Genomic DNA, 20,609 nt, shown 5'->3' on the forward strand with positions numbered 1-20,609 from the left:
CCCCCCCCCCCGGTCCAAGGGAGAGAAGGCAGCCTGGGGCACATTCCACTTCTGCGCCCAGGGCAGATCGAGCTACAGTGCGGGTAGGGGAAGTGAATCGTGGCCTCCTGTTTCACGCTGAGTCCCATTTGGCTAGAAAAGTAACACGGGGATCGGTGGGCTGCCAGGCCCGTCCTTCTCCTCCAGTTACACCACGTCTGTTTCTTCCTGCCTCTTCCTTTGAAGCATGGGAAGAACTCATTCAGACCAGAGGCCCTGAGCCTCCCCGTGCCCCAGGTTTCTCTAAGGGGGGGCCCTCTAGATGGCGAGCAGCTCCAGCAGACTCCATGCTGCTGCAGGCTGTTGAAGGGATCCTCAAAAGGTCCAAGGAGCCAGCCTGGGTCAGATCGGCCCCTGGCCAACCCCTGTCTCGCAGCCTCCCCACGTGGCTGTCCACCGAAAAGCGCTGGTCGGGCGGACGTAGACCCGAAGGACCCACGTCCAGGCGGGTGGTCTGCGTGGGTCTTGTTGGCAAAACTAGAAACAATGGGTGCAAGTTACAGGAATACGAAGTTTGCCCCGATTACAAAGGGGTGCCACGCAGCTCAGTTGGTTGAGCGTCTGACTTTGGCTCAGGTCATGATCTCACGGTGTGTGGGTTCAAGCCCTGCATCGGGCTCCGTGCTGACAGCTCAGAGCCTGGAGCCTGCTTCGGATTCTGTTTCGCTCTCTGCCCCTCTCCCACTCATGCTCTCTCTCTCTCTCTCTCTCTCTCTCTCTCTCAAAAATAAATAAACATTTAAAAAAAAGTTTTTTATAAGAAGTTGGATTTGAAATCAGACAGGCCCAGGGTTTAAATCTGGCTTCACCCACTTCCTACCTGTGTGACTCGGGGTAAGCGCCTCAACCCCTCTGAACTACAATTTCGTTGGCTGTAAAATGATTCCATCTTGGAGGACGAACCCAAGGATCAAATGACATCAGCAAGCCTGGCACTTACCATGTGACCAGGACAAGCAAGTTTCTTTTAGTCCCGGGGTTAGCGAGCTGGCTGTCGCCACTCGTATTCAAGCAGATGTCAGAGGGTCCTCGTGTAACGTTGGGCACACAGGATTTCCTTCCTGCACTAGACTAAAGATTGCACTCAGTGTCTCCAGGAGATCTCCCAGCTCTAAGAAAACACACCAGGACGTGGCCTCAGCCGGCTGTGGAAAGGTGGGCGTATCAGTGAGTGGGCACCGTCTCCTCGCGCCTCTGCCAGGATATAAAAAACAGGCATCCACACGTGGTATGTGCTTCCATTTATATGAGATGTCCAGGAACGGCAAAATCTCCAGAGGCAGAGAGGAAACGGCGCGAGCCTGGGGCTGGGGGTGGGAACAGGATCTGATGGCAAGTTTCTTTTTTGGGGGGTGATGGAAATACTCTCAAAGGACATTGTAGCGATGTTGCACAACTTCTTACGGTTACTACAAGTCAGTGAATCATGCCTTTAAAATGAGCGAATTTCACAGCAGTGAAAATTATACTTCCGTAAACCTGTTAAGAAACCCCAAACAGTGACACCAGCGACAAAGTCCAGAGGGGCCGACGCACGGTTGGGGGTGATGCCCACACCCTGTGGGAAGCAGTGGCAGCTGAGGCCTGAGGTCACCGCCGGTCTGGGGACTCCTTCTCCACCGGTGGGTTCACAGTGGCGCCCTCTGGTTATTCCTTACCCCGTGGGAGAAACTACTACCCACCCACCAGCTGGCCTCACTAACACCCCGAAGTGAAGCCCCAGTGATATGGGGAGGCAGCTTCTGCAGAAGGATGGGGAACCTGGAAGGTGGCAGCATGAGGGAGGAGGCCTCCGGGAGACAGGCCTCCCAGAAGCCTCCGCAGATCAGTGCTGGAGGGCGGCTCGGGGCATCTTAAAGTTTGGGGTCTCTAAGTTAGGAGGAAAGCCGAAGGCGTGGCTTGGCCTGGTCTGTAAGGCACTGGTGGGTCCACTTGAGGGACGTGGGGACAGAACCAATCACGTGCTGGGCACTGCTATCTGCCGGGGAAGGGCTGACATCTCTCCTGGGGATGTGACACCCTCGGGCCTGCAGATGAGCAGAGAAGACCGGTCTCCGCTCGGGGTCCGCACACTGAGGAGAGATCCGACCTGCTCACGGTTGCTCCTGTGCAGAGCAGGAAAACAACTTTCAAGGCCATCTGAGCACTGCTGTCTGCACTGATAGCGAGCTCTCCGTCGCCAGTAGTATGTAAGCAGAATTCAATGAACACCTCTCAAGGAGTCGAAACAGAGGACTTTGAAACCCCTCCTGGTCCGGCTAGTTGGGGAGGCCAGGAATCCTTGCCGGTCGCTTCCCTCAAGAGTTAAATCTGCACTCAGAGCGAAGCGGAAAGGCCTGAGCCATCCTGAGGGAGGGGGCCTGGCACCTCCTCTACCAGGACCGCACCTCCTCCCAGCGCTCACCACACACCCACACTGATTGCTGGTTTGGGCTAACGTGATCCTTGAATACACACAGGCCAGGCCAGGCAGCTCAGGGCTCCAAGCGAATGCACTGGGGCCTGAACTATGCCAGAGGCGGGGGCAAGGGAAGCAGAGGCTGCCGGCCCAGAGCTGCTGGTAAGCCGGTCGAATGGGGCCCTGTCTGGCCCTCCGGCCAGACGCGGGTTTCATACTTGCCCGCCGTCAGGCATGCAGGGGCCTTGCCTCTCCCCACTTCTGGCCTCCCCAGGGACTCAGGATCCTGGCGGCAGTCTGCAGGTTCCCCCCGCTCAGCCCCAGACTCACCGCAGGCTGAGCTCATCAGAGGCCCCTTCCCAAAGGGGAGCCCCAGGCCTGGGAGAGGCCCCGGCTCCCTTTCCTGTGCCTGCCTGGCCCTAGGAAGGCAGTGAGGGAGGCTGGGCCTCCAAGGAGAAGGCCGGGCTGGGGGTTTCTCCCGCCACCTCCTCTCCAAGGTGCTGGCACGCCAGCCCTGAGGGGCGGAGGCCAGGCGCCTCCTGACCCAGCCCGCCATCGGCCTGGGCCCCTCTCAGGCGCTCCCAGCCTCCACCCAGCTCCACCGTCAGAGGGGCTCTAGGCATCCTGCTGCGTTTCTTGGTGCGGCCACTAGGTCTGGGACCTAGCCGTGCGGACAGAACCGTGGTCTCCTCTCCCTCAGAGATGGCAAACGGAGACTCTGGAGTGGAAGGCACGACGCCCAGACTAATCACAGTGCAAGGCAGAGTGTTCCCGAGGTACAAAGAGACGGACAGAAGAGGGCCACCCAGGCTCCAGCATTCAGTAGTGGCTCCCCGGTGTTTGTGTTTTGGCAACAGGGCAGGACTCCTCCAGGACCCAGGATATCCCCGCCCCACCCTGCTTCCTACTCCCCATCCACCACAGGCTCATCCCTGCCCTCCAGAAGACAGCCCGATACCTGCTGTGGTCCAGAGACCCTTCACCTCAACCACCCGTCTTCCCAGGGTGCAGGTCTTCCCTCCCCCCTGCATAAACCTTTTCACGGCTCTCCGGCACTCCTGGGGAAAACCCAACTCAGAGCACAAGAAGCCCATTGCTGAGCCCCCCCCTCCCCCCCATGCTCCTCCCCCACTCTGCCCCAGCAATACCACTTACAGGTCCTGAACGCTTCTGTTCTATCATGCCTCAGGGACTTTGCATGTGCTGATCCCTCCGCCGGGAATCCACTCCCCTCCCCCAAGTCACACACAGATTTCTTTGTCCACCTCTAAGTAAGTCATTCATAATCCCTATCTACGTGGACTGTGTCACCGTGGGCTGTGTCACCCTGTCTACGTGCCACTGCATCACAGGGCCCCGGACCACTTGCCACCTGCCTGTTGCTCAGTGAGCCTTGAACTTCAGCTTGCATCTCCAGCCCCGGGGGGAGCCTGTCAAAGTCTAGACTGCTGGATCTCACCCGCAAATCTCTGATTCATGAGGTCTGGGGAGGGCGTCTGAGATCTGCATTCTAGCAAGTCCCCAGGCAATGCTGAGCTTGCTTGTCTGAGGACCACATCTGAGCCCTCTGAGCTCGATCTTGTCTGATTTTTCTTTCATTTCCAGTCTCTGAACCAATCTGGTTTAGAGTTGGCGTTCGGTACCCAAATGCACGAAAGGTCCCGGTCTATCTGTGGTAGCCAGTGTGGATGGCAGGAGAATTTACTGAGACAAGTTTTCCTGATTTGTTTGCTCTGCTGTGGGAGCTCTCTCTCTCTCTCTCCCTTTTCCCAAGATGGCGGCCAAGTCTTTGGATCCCATGTCTTGGGGGCTGCTGGCTTCCAAGGCCAGGCACAGAGGTTGCTGGGCTAGGAAGACCGTCCACCCTCTGGGCCCTGGAAACTTCTCGGCGGGGCATAGGCTGGAGCCTGTGAAGGTGGAGGCGTGTAAGCCTGGGCAGGGGGGCAGGCAGAGGCAGCAGGCCCGGGGAGAGGGTTGTTGAGCATCTCTGGATATCAGCAAGAAGTGGGGGGATCCGAGAACGACAGGCCCGAGTGCTGGAAGAGCCCTCCCACCAGGTGGCAGGACTTCCACGGGGCCACCGTGAGAAGCCCGGGCAAGGCTGGAAGGCTATGCACCCAAACTCACCGCTTGGAGTTGCAGCCAAACTCCACTCTTGGGCCCAGGATGGCGTGGAAATGGCCACGGCCCGCTTGCCCTCCCTGGACCTCAAGGCTCGCCAAAGGAGCCTACCCTAAGTGTTCTGGGCCACACAGGCGCCACCAAGACCCCTACAGGACGCTATTAGCACTATTGTTTTCTAAACGACAACACTGAATTTGACAGAGGCTAAGTAACATGGCCTGGGGGCAAGAATCCTCCCTCCCCAATATGCCTGGGATGGAATGTCCTTCAAATGGGTAGCGGGGGCTCCGTGGCAGATGGTCAGAGCTAAAGAAGTAAAGGCAGATGACACATTTGGCACCATCGTGATGCTAAAATTCAAACCTGCTGTGGGTCCACTTAGTGCCAGTGATGCACCAGGCGCCATGCTAGGTCCGGGGCTGTTCCTGATGGAGGGAAGGAGTGTGGCACCAGAGGGCAAGCTGCGGACGTGCAGACTCTCAGGAGGCGGACAGGAATGAGCGAATGTCTTGCCAGGAGCATGTAAGCTCGGGTTGGACTGAGCCCGGGGCTCCCTGACAGAAGAGGGAGCCAGGCCTGCATGCGGCCAGACACAGTGTCGGTGAGTCTGTCCCTCCAAGCCTGGCCTGAAGGTGGCCTGGCCCAGGCCACCTGCCAGGACTCCAGGACCCGGAACGCTGGAGACCCTCAAGACAGAGAGCAAACTGCAGCCAGGATGCCAGGCTATCCCCTGCTCCAGTGGGACCACTGAGGCCTGGACTTCTGGCCTGGACGGCAATTCAACACAACAGCCACCTGATGGCTGTCCTCACCTGACTGCACACTTGTCCCCTGCTCCTGGGGAGAAAAAAAAGGGAGGACAGTTCCAGACTTGGGAAGCTGCACACTAGGCAAGGGAAGGAACTGGCTGGCGGTGGATGAGGCATTTGCTTTTTAATTTAAATCCTCCTGGATCATTTGAATTTTTAAGGAGCACGTATTACTTCTGTAACGATAACTTTTAAAAATAATTTTTTGTCTGAAAAATGCAAAGCAGCATGCAAAAATCGGTTTGGAAGAGAGAAGTCTATGCAACAAATAGCCTAAGGGGTCATTAAATACATCACCATCATCCTTCTGGTACATTTACCATGTGCCCAGAGCTCGGCTCTGTGTTTTTATCCCCATTATTTAATCTAAGCTCATCACAGCCCTCTGTGTTGGATGCTATTAGTGCTATCATTTTCTAGATGAGGACACTGAATTTGCGAGAGACTAAGTAACATGCCCGAGGTCACCCAGCCCTGGAGCAGGGCTCTAAACTCTCGAGTGTCAGGGAGCAAGCTCCACCCTAGATCAGGGTGCGCGCGCCGTGCTGCCTCCTGAAACTGCAACTGAGAGATTGACAAGCTCAAAAACCATTTGCTCTGAGTCCGCTCTGTGACTTGAAAACCACTGCGACTGCCCAGGAACCAAAATCAAAAACAAAGCCAGAGCCTGGTGTCTCCAACCACCTTGGAAACTTGGACCGAGGCTAAGAAAGCACGTATGACGGGGAGCCCACTGCCGCCTGTCCATCTGTCCGTCCACTCACCAGCCACTGACTGAAGGCGCTGCGTGCCCGGCTCTCTGCCGGATCCTGGCAACCGAGGACCCACGTGGGCGAGAGGCCCACGACCACCCAGAAAGGACCAGGTGAGCACAGGGCAGATTGGACCCCTCAGGGCCTTCCAATCTGTAGGCTCTGCTTCCTCTGCAAATTTCCAAAAGCTCTTGCAGTCAGAGATCCAAACAGACATCAACAGGGGAATGAATGAGACACAACCCTGCAATCCGTGCCCGGTGGCAAGCCACTCTTCTTCTCCAAAGCACTTAGTTTGCATATCGCTGAACCAGGGCTTGGCAATCCCAGCGGTCTCTCCGGTCCACGTGTGTTACCAGGCCAGTTAACTGCACTGGGTTCTCTGGCGTTTCACCCAAGCCTTTGCCCCAAGATGGAAAGGGAGAGGGTAGGAAAGATCCGGGAGCCGGGGAGACAGGTGGGATCTCTCCCAGGGTTCCAGCCTGCAGAGCTGAGCGCACCATGCTCGGCGTGAGGTCCCTTGGCCAACGGTGTCGGCGGGGCCAGCTGGAGGTACAAAGCGCGCTTTGCGGCAGCCTGAGCTGCTGAGAGCAGGGAGCTTGGGTGTCCCGTTCAGCTCTCAGAGGCCCAGGCACACAGCAGGTGTTCAGGAAATATTTGAGTGAATAAATGTAATTTTGAGGAAGGCAGCTCTCCCCCACGGGAGGGGTGTGACTTGTCCTGATCACTGTATCTGGGGGACATGGACTTAAGCTGCCCAAAGGCACCTACATACCAAAGACTCTACTGAGGATTCCTCCCAGAGTCATAAAACTGAAAATCTAAATAATAAGAACACCCATAGCATGAGTGCTATCACTCAGTACTGACCCTCTGGTGGACAAGCTGGTGAGCGCTTTATCTCCTTTAGTGACCTCATGGAATCTCCACATCCGTCCTGTGAGATGCGTAGTGTCATTATCCCCAATTTACAGATGAGAAAACCGAGGCTCAGAGGGCCAAGGCCATACTACTGGCAGAGCTGGGAGGTGCACCGAGTTCTGACTTAGAATTAAAGGTCTAAGGCTGGGACCCACCCCCCCCCCCACCCATTTCACAAACGACAAAGTACAGGACAGGGAAGCTGAGGACATCCGTGGCAGGGCTGGGACAGGAACCCAAGTCTTCTGACTTCCAGCCCAGGCTCTGTTGTGACTTGAGAAGTTACAGGTGAACACGGTTTCTCCGTTCCATTAAGAACCTTGGAGTTGGGGGGCTTCATTACTTTGGGTCCCTTCTTCTGAACGGCCCCTCCGCAACTCCCCTTCCTGAGGATGGAGGGAAAAAAAGGAAAATGGAAGAGCCACTTGACTCCAAACCCGGGCTGTCGTTTAAAGGCGGATTTGAGGATGGCCACGGACCTGCACGCAGCCAAGCCTGGAGGCCAGCAGGGAAGAAGCTGTCCGCGTCCATCCTGTTTCCTGCCTGGCACAGTCTTCCAAGCCCTAGGCTCCCACCTCCAGGCTTTCGCTCTCACTGTTTGCTCCTTCCTGGCATCCTTGCCTGTCCGGTACCCCAATTTTCGAAGCCCGCTGGAATGCTCTGCATTCCCGGACTCCTCACCACCGTCCCCACCCGGAAGTGACCTCTGGATCACTGGCCTTGGAACCTACAAGCCTTCTTTTATAATTCTGCTCTGGACTCTCTTATTCTCTACTTTGAATGTCTTTGCTCTCATGTCTATCTCCTTATGACTGGCCGGGAGCCCCTTGAGAGGCTGAATGGGCAAGGTACGACCGGAGTGAAGGCTGGCCAATTCCTTCCGGTTACTTGTGCACCTCCCCCCACTGGGTCTGCACACAGATCTCTAACCGTCACCCCTGTCCCTCTCCAGGACCTATGGCAAGCTGTGTCTTGTAAGTCCTACCGGGTGAGGACCAAGCCATTCTAGAATCTCTGCAGCGTCGGTGGGGGCTTTGGAAAATAGCGTGGAAAATAATTCAACTCGTAGACTTTCACCAAGTTCAACTATGGCTCAGCATTGAACGAAACCCTGGACAAGGGGTGTGGGGGGGATGGGGGGGAAGACACCCGGAGGAAGGGTCCTGCCCTCAGGGGCTCTCCCAGAGGGGAGGGCGGGGACCTTTCAGCTTTGCTCACTCTCTATCCCTGGCAAGTAGAGCAGGTCCGGCACATGATAAGAACACAATAGTCACTGGCTGAAGAAATGAATTAACACTCATTGACCCAGCAGCACTGAGCACACCATATAAGGCAGGATAGTGCTGAACACTGAGCTGGTCTATGTGGTGAGTCAGAGCTGCAGAATCCACAGGCAAGAGACGGAGAAGAGAGAGAGAGAGAGAGAGAGAGAGAGAGAGAGAGAGAGACACACACACACACACACACACACACACACACTGGTGAAGGGCAAGGAGGTTTGTGGTTGACCAAAATCAAGCAAAGGACAGAATGCAAAAAGCACTTGGCCACAGTTGTCTGGGAGGCGGCATCATATGCTGTGGTTTTCAATCTTTTTCCTACAGAACAATCTTCTTTCAAATGAGATCATACACCGCACCCTAAATGCATAACAGAGCTGCCACGGTGGACGTCAGCGAAAGCCGAGAGGCCGGCCTGCTCCCATGTTCCCTGGAGCCCCACGGAGGCCCCTGGGTTCCACAGAGATGGGGTCCTTGCTCAGTCAGCCCTGCCTCTCCGCTGAGACGCCTCAGTGCATCTGAGGGCTGGGCTGCAGTTGTTCTGAGAAGGGGGTCTTCATAGGCCCAGGGCTTCTGGGAGCCCATTTGAGGCAAATAAACCCTAAAGTGGCTCAAGAAACTTTCCCCAGCCACGAGGGAGTCGGGGGAGGAAGGAAAAGGTCCTCCCAGCAAGTAGAGGGGAAACCAAGGCAGCAAGATATGGGGTGGCTGAAAGAGTGGGGTGGCTTCTCCAGTGCACAGCAACTCCATATGGGAGGGACGTTCGGGGCCAATCCTTCTGGAACACGAAGCATCACCTGGAAGTACACTGTGTATGTGAGTGCGTGTGAGTGTGGGACTGCAGGTGCATAGATCAGGCTTTCAGATACCAGATCCACAGAAACCCAGGTGCACCTGTCAGAGCAAGGCCACCCTCCTCCTGTAAACTACAGGAGGGACCATTTGGGACAAATCAGCATTCCCGTTTCCTCCGTGTCCCCCAGGCCCTGCCATGGCACCAGTAGGCTCACCTCTTGTTTTGTCTCCCTAGCATTCCTTCCTCCTTCTGAAAACAGCACCCGGGTTTTCCCTTTGGGGTTCCAGCCCTCTCCCAATTTCAGGCCAAGGCCCGCCACCCACCCACCCCCGCCCCCGCCACTGATAACACATGCTGCCCCACCGGCCATCGACTCTGACCTAGTCTGGCCAATCAGCACATTCTCTCTTCCCACCCGCCCCCACCCCGGTTTCAGTAATTGGTCAGAGACGGGCACGTGACCTGAGACCAGCCAATAAGCTTCAACTCTGGAACTTCGGCTGGACATCCTGGGAAAAAGAAACTCTCCTTCCACAGCTTGGAAATGAGTGGGATGTCAGTCCTGAGCTGTCTGTTCATCACTGCCCTGCCACCCCACCGGGCCCGGGTGCCAGGGATGGAAACCCACAAGGAAGAAAGCAGAAGGCACAGACATGGGCATCATTTGAACCTTGGATTTGGCTCTGCCTTGGACACCCATGAACACGCCCCAAACTGTCAATATATTGGAAACCAATAAAAAGCTAATAAATCGCTTTGTCTCGCCTAATCAGGTTTGGAGTTGAGGACTGGCTCCCAACTGATGTGGCATCTGACCTCGGTTCAGCCTTTGCCCTGGTCTCCCCTGCAGCCAACCATCATTTCTGGCCCATCACTGGTTCTTGCTGACCTGGGCAGCAGCTCCCACCTTCCCCAGTTGAGCCCAGGGGCCCTCAGACTCAAGCACTGGCCACAGGCCGTCTGCACCCCAGCCTCTCCAGCCCCCTGACTCCCCCCTTGGGCTGTGTTTTGGCTGATCTAACGTTGGCCCAGATCCACTCGCTTTGTCCCCTCTCCTCATTGTTCTGCCTCGCTGACCTTGGGTTCTTGTAGGGGAGACACACCCTACACGATGAATGAGGGTCCCAGAATGCAGCCACCCCTGATCTTGGAGCAGGAAGAGTCACCCCGGGGCTTTGGTCCACAGTCTCAGGGAGACCTGCCCTGGGCAGAGGCTGCGGGGAATGCGAAATGCTGCAGCCACTTTGGAAGGCAGTTTGGTGGTCTTTTAAAAAGCCACATATGTTCTCAACCATACAGTTCAGCCAACATGCTCCTAGGTGTTTACCCAACTGGGTACAGCTTAGGCCCATACAAAAACCTGCATATGAATGTATAGCACCTTTGTTCATAATTGCCTAAAATCAGAAGCAACCGGGACAACCTTCAGTAAGTGAACGCATATACAAACTAGGGTACATTCAATGGAATGTTATTCAGCAATAAAAACAAACGAGCCATCAAATCATGAAAAGACATGGAGGAAATTCAAATGCATATTGCTAAGTGAAAGAAGCCAATCTGAAAGGCTACCTACAGTATGATTCCGATTCTATGATGTTCCGGAAAAGGCAAAAGTCTGGGGACGCTCAAAAGATCACCGGTTGCCAGAGGGAGGGAGCGGAGAGGGAGGGTGAAAAAAAGGGGTGGGTCATCTTATCGGGCAAGGTGGAGGGTCCCCCAGTATCCATGTTGCCCTTCTTCCTTCGAAATAGAATGGCAATTGGGCAGATGGCCACCCAGAATGAAGCCTGTAATTCCCAGCCTCCATTGCAGCAAAGCATGCTGTAGAATGACTGCACTCCGGCCGATGGGGCGTGAATGGAAGCGACATGGGCACCCTCTTAAAGGAAGCGGCACCCTCTCCTTCTGTGGTTTCCTCCTTCTTGCTGAGTAGAACAAAGAAGCTGTCATGGGCCATCGTGGATCATGTAGACCAGCAATGGTGAAACCACAAGACAGAGGAAGCTGGGCCTCTAACAATTTTGTGTGGAAAAATCTTCTTAGCTCAGAATTTCACTTAGACGGGGCGCCTGGGTGGTTCAGGTTGTTGAGCATCTGACTTCAGATCAGATCATTATCTCACGGTTCATGAGTTCGAGACTGCTTCGGGCTCTGTGCTGACAGCTCAGAGCCTGGAGCCTGCTTTGGTTTCTGTGTCTCCCTCTCTCTCCACCCATCCCCTGCTCTTGGTCTGTCCCTCTCTCTCTCAAAAATAAATAGGCATTTAAAAAAATGAAAAAAAAAAACAAAAACAATTTTACTTAGAGGAAAATCAACCTCTTTCTCATTGAAGGAACTATCATTAGGGGTTTTGTCACACACAACCAAACTCATATCCAGACTAACGCAAGGACCTTCAAGGACTTGTCCTGCGGGTTCTGTATAAAACAGGCAAAACACCTTCATACATTCATCCATTCAACAAATAAAGGCCAGGGATGCCTGGGTGGCTCAGTCGGTTAAGCGTCTGACTCTTGATTTTGGCTCAGGTCATGATCTCAGGGTTCATGAGTTTGAGCCCCGCGTTGGGCTCCACATGCACAGTGTGGAGCCTGCTTGGGATTCTCTCTCTGCCTCTCTATTTCTCTCTTAAAAATAAATAAACTTGAAAAAAAAAGCGGGGGGCAGTTTACAGTGCTGGGACCTGGGGATTCAATTAAGAATGAGGCAGACAAACCCCTGCCCTCATGGACTCCACCTTCTGGCAGGAGACAGACGATACCGAACTCTTTACGGATCGTCATGAGCACAGGGGTACCCTTAGGAACAGTTACCGTCTCTTGAATTCGGAGCTTACTCTGTGTCCATCCTGTTCTAGGCCCTTTTCCTATATTTCATCTTCACAAACCCAGAATGTGGGTGCTCTTCCTTCCTGGTTTGACCGATGGGGAAACTGAGACACAGAAAGGTTGGCGAGACACCTGCCCAAGGTCCACGCAGCCAGTAATTGGTGGTGTCAGAATTCGAACCCAGGTCTGCTGGACTTTAGAGCCTGAGCCACTGGGCTCTCCTGCTCTGGAAGGGTATAAAAGAGGACACTGGTGATACAGAATGACCGGGTGCCCCTGCTCATGGTTTCTATTAGTGACGACAACAGGCGCAGCGTAGAACCCGGTGCTGAGCAAGCCTGAACTCCCTTACCTGGGTGGCAGGCGTTGGGAGGCCTGGAAAAGTACTGGGCCCGTGTCTAGACGCCAAAGTCAAGGGTTTCAAGTTGCTCTGATGACGGTGTCAGAAGCCCCGGCCACTGCAAGCTCGGGCTGTCCAGGAGATGCCCACCTGTCGGAGACAAGCACATCAATCCTAACTGCCTGGTCCGGGGAGATCTCATCAGCTCCCACTGCCGGACGTGTCTTTTTGTTTGAGATGCTCTCTGGATCCCAAGGGGGCTGTGGGATGGGGCAAAGACAGTAGGAACCTGGGGTCGTGCATCAGGATAGAGGTCCCAGCTGAACTTGCCTGGAAGCGAGACTGAGACACAAAGATATGCATATGCCTGTGTGTGTATGCCCTGCATAAAAATATGTAAGCATCACACCCACTGTGTCTAGCACCGTGCCCTTTGCAGAGCGGGGAAGCTCGACAAATGTTTCGCGGTTTGCTTTGATGTGAAACATAAATGTATATGCTGGAGTGAGTGGGTGGGAACTCCACAAGAGTGTGAGTGCATCGGAGGCAAGATCCTTCCTCATGTGAAAATGCATTCTTGGGATGCTCCATCCAGCCAGACCAATGGCCTCATTTTACCAACGAGGAGACTGACATCCAGAGAAGGGCGGGGACTAGTGCAGGGTCACATGGCAAGTTGGTGGCAGAGTGGGGCCTAAACCCTGCGTCTCTCCTGACTCGCCGCTGGGTGTTCTCTGCAAGGATCCACCCTCCTTTGTCGCGGTCAGACTTGCAGCCCGGGTACAGGGCAGGGATCGGCCACATGCCGTCAGGCGGATGCTGGTCACAGGCCAGGGCAGAGAATTGTTTCCTGGCTGTGTTCAAACCCCGACAAGGGGCAAGAGTCAATGCCCACAGTGGTCAGAAGCATGGTCTTTGGAGGCAGGTAGATCATGGCCACATGCTGGGGCAATCTTTTTCCAGAGGTGGACCCTGGGTAAGTTAGGTGTCCACTCAGAGCAGCAGTCTCCTCGCCTATAAAACAGGGATAATAATAGCATCTCTCTCCGAGGATTGCAGGCAGTTAACAAGTCTGTGAAGGCCATGCAGAGCATTCGCTCAACAAATGCTAGGGATGTGATGCAGAGGAGAATATTGTCAGGGGCCGCACGGCAAGGTGGAGCACCGGACTGGGGCTTGCTCTGTCCCCCTGGCGAGTCTTCAGACAAAACTCTCAGTTCCACCCGGTCATTCATTCCTTCTGTCCCCACCTTCCTCCCTCTTCACTGCCTCTCACAGAGCAGCTCGGGGCCCCAGCCCCGCATATCTGCCTCTCCGGGTGGGCTGCAGGCTCCCCGCGTGCCCCCTGTGGGATCCCCACCGCCCAGCCCACATTTCGACAGCGAGCAAAATGCAAATGTCATTAGCGCTCTGCAAGCTGGTGAGTGCTAACGCCCCCGGCGGCAGCCCGCTCTGCTCTCGCGAGAACTGGGGAGCGTTCAGGGGTGGGGGAGCGAACTCCCCAGGAGGGGTGGCGTCCCGGCTTTCTCCAAAAGGGGTACGGTGAAGAAACAAATAACTGGCCTCAAGAAACAATGGAGACTGTTTTAGCAGCATGAGGCGCAGCGAGGTCTTCCTCGTGGACTCACGTGGCGCCTGCGGGCCCTGCTTCAGTCCCCATCGGGATGATCGGTGTGTCCCAGCCTCTCTGGGCCTCTTCACCACACATACTTGAGGACGAGGCTCATCTGGGGGACCCCCAGCCTCCACGTTTCATTTCCACCCCAACCCACCCCCCCTCAAACGTGTTGAAAGAAGCAGACCACCCACCCAATGAACAGACCCCTGGTGGGGTGGGGGGGTGGGGCGGTCTTCACCCCCAGGAGGACACAGCTGCAGTGGACCCTCCACCCCCCTGCCCTGAGTCTTGCAGGCAGGGGTCCTCGCTCCGGTTCCAATGCCACACTAGCTACGCCCAGGCACATGCTCCCCTTTGCGGGGCCTTGGTTTCCCCATCTGTGAAACGGGCTGTTGGGCCCACTGGCAGTCCCTACAATCTCTCACGGTCAGCTGGAAAGCCCGGCTCTAGCCACTTCTGGGCGGAGCTGCCAAAGTAAGGCTGCTCCTCTAATATCCTGACAACAATGCACGGACGACCCCAGCAGGCACATGAAGCCTTCCTGGAGGAGGGGGCAGGTGTGTGTGTGTGTGTGTGTGTGTGTGTGTGTGTGCGTGTGTGTGTGTGTGTGTGTGGAATTGAGAACAGGGTGCTGTGGGCAGTGGGGCGGGGTGAGCAAGGGCGTCGAGATACCCAAGTGGGGAGCCTTGAGCCAGCGCTGCCTGTCAGGGCAGAACGGGAGATGAGACGGAAAAGTCCTGGGGTCAGTGCTTCCTGTGCATGTCCCCATTTGATCCTAACTGCGCTCTCATTCGCATTTTACCGTTTCACCGGTGAGCGGTTCAGTACCTTGGCAGACACATGACTGTTAAATAGCACAGATTAGATTTGAACCCACAGCTAATTTCAGAGCAGCTCATTTTGACGGCTTGTGGCAGATCCCTGACCTGCACCCGGGCTGCAAGTCTGACTGCGACAAAGGAGGGTGGATCCTTGATGGCTGCGGGCCGCCACCCGCCGTCTAGACCGTTTAAAATGGAATGTGAACTAGAGAAATGTAGGATCATGCGTGTCGTGAACCCATGCAGACGAGCTCGCGGTGGCACCCGCGGGGGAGCAATATTGTGGCTGGGGCGAGGGGAAGGAAGCTCCGTGTATGAACGTGCACACGCTGTCCTTGTGTGTGTCTTTGTTAAGTGATGCTCCAGCCCTGAGTCCAGGCCCAGAAATGCCAGAGGGGCGGGACGTGGCAGAGGGGCCATCGGGGCTGGGGAGTGGGTAACTCGAAGGCCCAGGCCATGCTCTCCAGGCTGTGAGCTGGGCCTGACCTGCATCACTTCCCCTGGCTTCCACAGGCCCAGAGGCCGACCCCCTGCCGCCACGGACAGTGGTACATCCGGCCCTTGGCTGCCTCTCCCTTGGCTCAGGCTGCCTGCTCGGGCCGGGGGCACAGGGCCTACAGATGGAGCCCCAGATGCACAAGGGGCTGCCGCCAGCAGGTAGGGAAGCCGGCAACCACACCAGCTGACGGCAGGTCAGCCCTGTTTTCCAGCCCTGGCCCTGTCACTAGCCACTGGACTTGTGATTGGGACATGTGGCCTGCCTCTCTGAGACTCAGGGAAATTCCGCTGAGCTGCAGAGATGACCACCTACGGGCAGGTGCATGCAAACGGTAAAGTGCTGTGCCCACCAATGGGGTTGTGGTTCTAACCCCAGTGGCCAAGATAACCCAGGAAGTAATAGAGAGTCCCTAAGGGAGGCTTGACTGAGAATCCAGCCAACGCTTTTGTGTAACTCCCCTTCCTTCCTCTCCCGGGCCTCAGTTTCCTCACATGTAAAACTGAGGGTCCTGCAGCTCAGATACGGAGTGGTCTACAGCCCCCTGGGGTCTAGCCTCCTTTGCCACGATTGCGATTAACAGCGTATTCGGATTTCATTTGCCAGAAGCCAGAAGGCCATTCACGCAGCAGTCAGCTGAGTACGCGGGGCCCGGGACGGGTACATTTTGCTGGAAGGGAAGAGGAACAAATCTGGGAAGACAGAAGGAAGCTTGCGGGAAGGAAGGGAGGCGGAGCTGTCGACAGGTGATAGAAACTGGGCAGAGTCTTTCCCTAAGTTTGCACTGGGCTGGCCCCGGAAGTCACAGAGAAGACGCAAGGATTGTCTTTCCTGAGGCCACAAGCAACAGGAGCATTCACTCATTTGGTGAGCATTAAGGAACACCTGCCGTGTACCTGGGACTCCAGGGGTGCCAGAGATGACTGAGGCACAGACTACACCTTCAAAGAGGCTCACGGTTATCAGGAAGAGAAGTCAATGCCCTTGTCTTCATGGTTCAAGGTGACAAGGAGGGCTCATCACATAGCTCTGAGTTCAGAGGCAGGAGAGGTCCCTCCCTACGTGGGCCCCAGGGAAGGCTTCCTGGAGGAGGGGGCAGATTTATATATAAGATGACAGGAGGGTGCTGTGGGCAAAGGGGTCAGGGTGAGCAAAGGCATGGGGGTACCCAAGTGTGGGCTGGGTATTCAGGACCATGAGCCAAGGCTTCCTGTTGGGGCAGAGTGGGAAATGAAGTGGGAAGGGAAGGCAGGGGCTCCACGGGTAAGGTCTTTGAACGCCAGGCCAAAGAAGGTGAAATTTGCCCACAGGCAATGGGGAGCCACTGATGGTCATAGAGCAGAGGTGTGCTTCAGGTAGATGAAAAGCAGGAAGGGGCCCAGGCAGTGGAAACAGATGGTGAGGCGATGGACGGAAGATGGGCAGAGACCTGTAGAGGTGGTGGGAGGGTAAAGGTATGAGGGAGGTGCGGTTGGGGGCCCCGAAGCTGACAGGCCAGGGAGACAGGTGTGGGAGGAAAGGCGGATCTCCACCCGTAGGGTTTGTCTCCCAGCTCTACCACTGCCACCAACTTGTGGCCTCAGGCAGGTCATTTAACCTCTCGGGGCCTGTTTCCTTCTCTATAAAGTAAAAAACATCGAGCCACTTCACAGAGACGTAGGATTCAACTTGATAACATGAGAAGCGCTTTAGGCACAGAAAGTGATGGTGGGACGCATGCTTTCTAAAACTTAAGCATTTGTGGCTTTTGTTAATGAGTGGTGCCTTTCCCCCCCCCCCCCGTAAGGACACTGAAGCTCAAAGTCCAATGGTTGGCTAGAATCGACAGTACTGGGCCTTGAATCACAGGAGAAGCAAGTTATGAGCAAATAAACCTGGGTGACTCAGAGAAGAGTCTTGATTTTAAAATATTGCTAAAGAAAAGGGCCGCTTTATGACTTCTGCACCGTGCGCTTATTAAACCCAAGCTATAAACGTGAACTAATAAGTGAAATGAGTTAAGTTAATGAAAAAAATCAACCTTCAGGACGAATCCATATTACCTAATGGCAGTCCATAAACATAAACATAAAATTTTAAAATACAAGAATGAATTGCAATGCCCAGCAGCTCCAGGAAGCGCCAATTTCTCTCTCTGGAAAATAAAAGCTATTGATTTTAGCTTGGGTTCTCATTGCTCATGAGTGAGTCTTTGAAAAGTCATAAAGGAAGGAATCATTTCAAATTGTTTACTCACTAAGGATCATATGTATTGAATTTAAATCATCTCCGATTCCTAATTAGTACAAACCAAATTAGAATCTAAGTACAGAAGAACTGAAAAGGCCCTTGGAGGCCTCTGAGCTCAGTTTTTTTTTTGTTTTACAGACCTGGAATCCAAGGGACAGAGGAGAAGTGACTTGTCCAAGATAACGCAGCAAGTGGGGTAGGAGCCAAGTTAGAATCAGGACTCCTGGTACCCCGGTCAGCATCCTGCTCTGGTCCCTGCAGTCTCTGGGATCAGATCATTAAATCCAGACCTTTCAGGTGTGCTGGGTGTTACCATGGCCTCAGCCCAGGGGGCTCCTACCATAAGAACTTTCTCCCGGCTGCTGGAGTAAAGGGCCCTCAAATCCAGGCTAACACTGACAGCAATGTAAGTGCTAAGGCACTATGAGTATTGACACGTACAGAACCCTCGAGCCCCTGTGCCAACCCAGCTTCAGCAGGGAAGCAGACACATACTGGGGGCCTCGGGTTCTGTCTCGAGAGGGGCCACAGAGCCTCAGGCCCACGGCAGTTCCCCACTATGTCGAGGGAAGGCCGGGGCACAAAGATCTCACTGTATGGTGGGGACAGGAGGGGTCTCTTAACCTAGCCTGGCTCTCTGCCTCTCTCTCTTTCTCACACACACAGACACACACACACACGTGAATGAGCACAACCAGAACCAGGGACTTTCACACACACACACACGAATGAGCACAACCAGAACCAGGGAGCTTTGCCTGTGGCTCGGGCATGTGTGCATGTGTGTGTGCGCGTGTGTGTTAAGCTTCAGCCCGCACACAATTATGAAGCAGATGTTTAATTACTACCTGGGTGTTATTAATCAACACGATTAATACACAACCCATACCACATAATTACTTTGCAATTACACCAAAACGAAATATTTTATTGCTGAGGGTTTGCTAATTACCTGGCCTTGCCAAAGGACAGGTATAACGGGCAGCGATTTTTCTTCCTTCCTTCCCTCCCTTCTCTGCCTCCCCTGCCCTCACATTAATCTCCCGGGCTGATGTCCACGGAACAGGGAGCTGAGGCAGGTTGCGGCACTCACGTTCATTTTAATGGGAACCCTAAATCGTCCTGGTCCTTTCCTCTCAGCGCCCCCAGCATGGAAATGCGCATCCTTTCCAGAAATGGCGATGGATGGCCTCCTGCAGGCCTGCAGCCGGGGCGGGGGTTACCTGGGGATAACCTGGGGGGCAGGGGCTCTGCAGGCAGCTGCCTAGAGTTGAATCCTAGTTCGACCAGTTAGCTACCGGCTGTGTGACCCCATCACATTAACTGTGCCTCAGTTTCCCTACATGTAAGGTGGAGAGGGTAACAGTAATTACCTTGGGGTTTGAGTACTGAATGTGATACAGGCATAAAGCACTTAGCACAGCACCTGCCAGAGGAAGACTTTGGTAACACCCATTATTGTTATCACTTACCCAGAAATGGGCCCTCCACAAATCTTCCCAATCACAGGGTCCCCCAAACATTCAGAGTTTTGGATTCCACTCTCTCTCCCTCCCCTACCCCAACAGCTCAGTCCAAGCTACCTAGACACAGCTCCTCACATTGGCCCTTTCCCACTACTGCTACCTCGAGGGACTTCACTTCCTTAATCCAATCCTTGGTTCTCTCATCTGGCCTGCAGCCATAGCCTCCACAAGGTCTCCCTGCTGCCCCCACCCCATTCCATCCTCCCCTGGGGAGGGAGACAGATCTTCAGGGGTGGAGCTCAGACCAGGCCACTCTCCCACTCAACAGCCTTCTATAGCTCCCCATTGCCTATGCAGCAAGGTCCACTTCCTCCTCTGGCGTTTTAGGACCCAGAAGATCACTAACGACCCAAATTCCTCCTTCATTTCTTAGGGCGTTAGCACAGCATAGCACCTAAATTTCTGATGAAGAATGAATGAATGTCTTGCTAGATTTTAGAGGTACCTGTGTCCACTAAGCTGGGATGTCCTAGAACATTTTGTAAGCCTGCGTATCTCCACAGACTCCACAGCCTTCACTGTTCATTTCTACACCATCCTGGTCTCCTACTTGCCTTGACAAATGTCCTCCCTAAACCCAGCTGCATTTAGAAACGGTTGATCTCTTAGGACACAGTAACGGCATGTCTCGCTAAGCAAAAAGACTATGTAAGGACCCGCGATGCAGGACTAGCGTGCGGTCCATTTGAGAGATGAGCGTAAGGGGGGATGGTGAGAGCCCTGATCATGGATGGCGCACGTTGGAGGAAGAGACAAGGGAGGTGTGCGTGTGTGTATGCGTGTGTGGGCGTGTTGTGTACATGGTGGCACAAGTGGGGCTGGTGTAGCTACTTCTGAGTGTGCATCGACTCTTTCAGTTACCAAAATATTAAATCACGTGGGTCATTCCCTCGATCACTCAATAAACGTAGGATACTGGGTTCTGGAGTCCGAACACTGGTGACAGAATCCTGTCTCTGACTAAGCTGCGTGACTCTGGGCGAATGCCTTCACTTCTTTGAGACCTCAGTTCTTAATCATACAATGGGGCTATTCTAGGGGTGCCTGGGTGGCTCAGTCGGTTAAGCATCCGACTTTGGCTCAGGTCATAGTCTCACCGTTCATGAGTCCGAGCCCTGCATGGGGCTCCGTGCTGACAGCTCGGAGTCTGAAGCCTGCTTCTAATTCTGTGTCTCCTCTCTCTCTGCAACTCCCCTGCTTGCACTGTCTCTCTCTCTCAAAAATAAATAAACATTAAAAAAAATTAGAATGGGGCTATCCTAGCTCCTACTGATAGCATTGCTGTAGATGTAAGGCACACTTTGCTCAGTGCCTGGCATACAGGAAGAGCCAGACCAATGTTAGCCATTTTGTCATTATTATTAATAAGAATAATAAACCCCGGGGGTATAAAAACTCCATTCCCAAAGCAGAATATGGCATTAGAGTACGCGATCAGCAGGTGGAGGAAGGCCTGCAGAAACATTTCAATGGAAGGCAGTAAAGTGATATTCGTTTATCATTCATTCATTCATTCATTCACTCAGCCAACACTCACTGAATGCCTACCGTGTAAGTTGCTGTGTTAGGCACTGGGGAAGGCAGAGGGACTCTGGCGAGGCTGAGTGCGGCTCTGCCCTGGGAGAGGGC

The 20,609-nt window shown here is 54.4% G+C and overlaps 1 protein-coding gene across 4 annotated transcripts in view; it reads right to left on the reverse strand.

Annotated features, from left to right (window-relative positions):
• TSPAN18 (tetraspanin 18) overlaps positions 1–20,609 on the reverse strand; it is a 186,260-nt gene that overhangs the window by 46,179 nt on the left and 119,472 nt on the right. Inside the window, exon 1 of one of the 4 annotated variants that reach the window (XM_040495373.1) lies at positions 980–1,317. The exons of the other annotated variants lie outside the window; for them this stretch is intronic. The gene's annotated coding sequence lies outside the window, so the exon portion shown is untranslated. Of the gene's footprint in view, positions 1–979; positions 1,318–20,609 lie in introns of those variants that run through there. 4 annotated transcript variants of the gene reach the window in all.

The sequence above is a fragment of the Herpailurus yagouaroundi genome, unplaced genomic scaffold (assembly GCF_014898765.1).
Source record: "Herpailurus yagouaroundi ecotype Mexico unplaced genomic scaffold, PumYag 187, whole genome shotgun sequence".
Lineage (NCBI taxonomy): Eukaryota > Metazoa > Chordata > Mammalia > Carnivora > Felidae > Herpailurus > Herpailurus yagouaroundi.